The sequence below is a fragment of the Zingiber officinale genome, chromosome 11A (genome assembly GCF_018446385.1).
Source record: "Zingiber officinale cultivar Zhangliang chromosome 11A, Zo_v1.1, whole genome shotgun sequence".
In the NCBI taxonomy this organism is placed as follows: domain Eukaryota; kingdom Viridiplantae; phylum Streptophyta; class Magnoliopsida; order Zingiberales; family Zingiberaceae; genus Zingiber; species Zingiber officinale.
Genome location: NC_056006.1, coordinates 67,668,432 through 67,672,877, shown reverse-complemented (window position 1 = coordinate 67,672,877; position 4,446 = coordinate 67,668,432). Strand labels below are relative to the sequence as shown.

The window sequence follows — 4,446 nt, the reverse complement described above, 5'->3', positions numbered from 1 at the left end:
TCACTATTATCAGGAACAATCTTTATTTAGTGATTAGTCTATGAATGAAAGAGTTCAATGGGGACTATTAGGAGAATTGCTAACTCGTATGAAAATAACTCGAAGGAAGAAGTCGATGATTCCAACCTATATATCATATCAATGAGAGGAAGATTTTGCTCTCACTCATACAGTGATTAAACATTCAGAACAATTAAGAGAATCAGAATTTTAATGTTAATAGAGATTAATATTTTAAAGATTAACTTTTAAATAGGTATAAATTATACTTTGTATGATTATCTAAAAAAATAAAAATTTTTCCATATTATATATTTATATACAAAATATATATAAGTAAAAGAGTTGACATGGTTAGTAGCAGTTCGTTTACGGCAAAGTTGTGACGGACGATCGATGTTGTTCCTAAGCCAAGCTCCCAACGGAGCTCTCAACGCCACCGCAAAGCGATGCCCTTCCTCCTCCTCCACCGCCACCTCCTCCTCCTCCTCTTCCAACCTCCCTTTCTCCATGCCCCATCCCTCTCTCTTCTCTGATTCCCGCCGACGCTTCCCTTCCCGGAACCCTAACAGACCACCCACTCTCTACCTCTCTGCTACCGCCGGCCCCATCCCTCGCCCTATGTGTTTTCCCACCGCTTCTATACAGGAGGACGAGACTGCATCGGTCGGTGACAACGACGTTCCTCTTGAAGGCGTCATCCAGTTCGAGAAGCCCGAGTCTTCCTCAAAGTTTCTGACTTGGGGGTAAGTTTTCCGATTCGAGACAGTAGGGTTTCTGATTCGATCATTTAGGATGATGGAGGATTGGATGATGTATTTATTCTGGTTTCCAGGCAGGTGGGTCTTTTGGCGAGCGGGGACCTCCTGTGCCTTCTGGTCTTCTCGGTTGTAGGGAGGTTCAGCCATGGCTTGCCGGTTCTTGATTTTGAGACATGGCGGACGGTTGACCCTTTTGTTGCTGGTCGGCTAAATTCATTTTATTTGTTGTCAAATTGTGTGTATGTGTATGTGCGTTTTACTTTCTCTTGGGTCTAATGTGTATATTTTGGTAGGTTGGCTTCTGAGCGCTTACTTTCTTGGAGCTTATGGAGATGATGGAAGAGGAGTGAGTGGTTTTAATAAAGCAGTTCTAGCAGCAACCAAATCTTGGGCAATCGGAATTCCAGTAAGTATTAACCCAGAAATCTTCATTTGAACTAATGGAATTTGTTGAGTGTTATGTAGATTCCATACTATTTATGGACCCCTATTAAATAGTTACAAACAAAGAAAACAAGGATTCATTGGCAGAATACTCAATTCTCTTGGGTCTTTCTGCTCTTTTGTAGCCATATGAATGAGTAGTTAATTAGCAAATACTAGGTTCATCACTATGTCAAACAATGCGCATTTGGAATTAGTAATGTAATAACCATGAAGGAGAGTAAGGTAACTTTCTTTTTTCTCGGTGTAAATCAATATCGGAGCAACATCCTAGAATTTGTTCCAGTTAGCTAAGCTAGATGGAGATTGCTAGAAACACCTTTGCCCAGGCTGACTTTGCTATCATATCTGAATGCATTAGAGTGTTGCTTTTTTTTTTCTTTTTCTATTTCTTTTGCTTTCCCTTTTAGGTGATATGTGCCTTTTTTGTCCTTGTTTATTCTAGATTCTTTTAACCTGCAACATTTTCTTGAGGTTGCTAAATGGTATAAATGAATAAGCTTCAGTCCCCAAAGAAGGTATTTTGCATGATGCTAATGCTACCATATTAAGGCTGCGTATCGCTTTTGTACATCTAATGCTGTCCTTGACGAAAATTAACATCAACATTGTACTACACTTGATCTTAGCCAAAAGGCCGAGAAAGGTATTAACATCAACATTGTAGTAATGCAATATGTAGATTCATAATAACTTATCCCATAGCAAGTATAATGACAATGATGAGCTGAAATTTACATTGATAAAGATAATTAACCAAACTAGAAAAGGAAAATCCTGACCAAATTCAAATGGCATTGTAATGTTCTCTAAAATGGCCTAATAAGATACATATTTTTTCCTTTTTGTTTTATGATCTTTCTTTCTTTCTCTAAAACTTTCCCTATGAAAATGTTCCCTGATTTTTTTTTTAGAAAAAAACATACTAATGTGTTGTAATTGATAGGTAGGCATTGTTATAAGGTCTGGAACATCTGGTCATATTCCACCAATTGCATTCATGTTGGTAACCATGGGAACGACTGGGATGTTGCTGATTGCATGGAGAGCTTTGATTTCCAAACTCCTTTCGGATAACCAGAGTATGAAGAATGATGTCTACACGTGGAAGTTCATTTGAACTTTTTGACGTAATAATCTAGTCATGTTATCAAATTTTTTTTATTTGATAGTTCTTACAATAGCTTTAGTTTTCACCATAGCGGCAGTAAAGTTTTATGGTTAAAAACATATGATGCATTGATCATAACAAAATTTATTGTATTGTCATTATTAATTTCTTGCTATATGATAATTAGTGTGAATGTTTTACTAGCAGATACTTCTGCAAGATGAGAATTTGTAACCATTCAAATTTGTTGCATGATTTCTGAGATGGCAACCTTATAATCAGATGATTGAGCCTACTCCATACCGTTTGGTTGCAGGCCTGAATGTGGAACTTGGACCAAAGAAAGATCGTAGGAATGGATTTCATGGAAAAGTTCCAAAGTGTTTAGGTGTTGAAAATGATGAGATCTCCTCGGTCAAATTAATTGAGGAATGTCTGAAATAGAGCTCAGCTTGGCTGAGTTGAACTTCATCTTCCCTGCAATAGTGTCATTTCCATGAATTTTTGTGTGATGCAGATGACTAGTAACCTAATTGTAGTCTTTGCTGAAGAGTCATCAAAGGTTAAAAATTAAGGTGACTAAAAGACCAAGTGAATTCTCATATTCCGGTGTCGCCTGGGTTCTACTAGGCCTCAAGGGTTATGTCATGTAAGCACTGACCCTGCAAATAAAGGTAGTTATGGATAGTAAACCGCCCGGTGTATATTTCTCTGCTTCTTAGTTGTCTTCCTAATACCTAGTAAAGATATGTGGTAAGTTCTCATTAAAGGGTATATATATTTAAGTAATAGCCTCATACTCTTATATGGTTAGTAGGTACTATAGGTCAATGGATTAGGGTGTTGCTCGAATGTCGTTTTCTTCTAGTATGATTATCCAATTGGGTAGTGAGCCTTCTTTTTTATGAACTTACAAGTGTATGATCTTATAACTAAATAAAAAGGGCAGGACTGTAAAGCAACAGTGGATTTGATAATACGCTGTGTTTGCAAGAGTCATGTCCAATTTGGTTACACTATGTTTGTAACAGTCATGTCCAACTTGGATACGCTGTGTTTGCAACAGTGATCTCCAAATATATGATGTTCAAGGTCGTATATCTACATTAAGCGGTAAGGTTATATGGCTAGGAATATTCAAGTGTTTTATCGAATATATTCTAGTGTCACATTCTAGCAGCTACTAATACTTTATTCACTAGATATCATTAATATAAACTAAACCTGAAGGTGTTTTGTGAGGATGGTACCCATGAGGGTGCACGTCCATGTATGTGATTTCACACCTTAGACCGCCACTTGGATCTGATACTTTAACCGATACGAATAGTTTTCTTGGGCCACATGTTCTGTTGTACCATTTTCTTGATGGTATATATTTATCTTTCATTACAAAAAAACCCTGAAGGTGTTAGGTTATGCAATGCTTACTGATTTACTGGTTAATTCTCTCTAAAGTGTTTCTTTCCTCTTCATGTTTTTTCTGAAAAGTAATTCTCTTTGTTGCAGCTGTTGACATCGTTGGTTCATTTTTGGCGACAAGAGTTTTTTTCCCATTTGAACTGGTGAGAGTTCTTGCTTGTTTTCTTTCATTATCTTTGTAAGTCCAAATGTGTTTATTGAGTGTAACATATAATATTGTGGCAAAACATAAGGCAATTTTGTTTTTCCTCCTATGCCCTTGTGACATTTTGGTTTTCCCCTTCTGGATTATATTTAGAAATGCAAATGTAAATTCTTTCACATAAGCTATAAAATGTGGATTAAATGGATTCTCTGTTAACCTCAGGTCTGAATCTTGTGAGTAAGCTAATGAACGTGCACTTTGTTCATTAGTCCAACCAAAGTATACCAACTTTAAAAAATCATATAAAATAAGAATGGCATCGTTTATGGCTTCTTTTTTGTTATGTTTTCTACGTTAAATAAAGCAGTATAAACACTCAACATATGGAAGTTGGATCATGCTTTGGTAGATACACGGTTCCCTCTGATGCCTCGTAATGACATTCCATTTATTCCAATCTAAGTACATTTAGAAGGTTAAAATTAATAGGGGTGTATTCACTTTTAAGACTTTCAATGATTTTTTTTTTGATAAATTTTTATGGAGTTCATAGATTAAATCTA

General features: G+C 36.4%; 1 pseudogene; it reads left to right on the top strand.

The window, feature by feature from the left end:
- Positions 1-364: 364 nt before the first annotated feature.
- On the top strand, positions 365-4,099 carry LOC122032910 (annotated as a pseudogene).
- Positions 4,100-4,446: the final 347 nt, after the last annotated feature.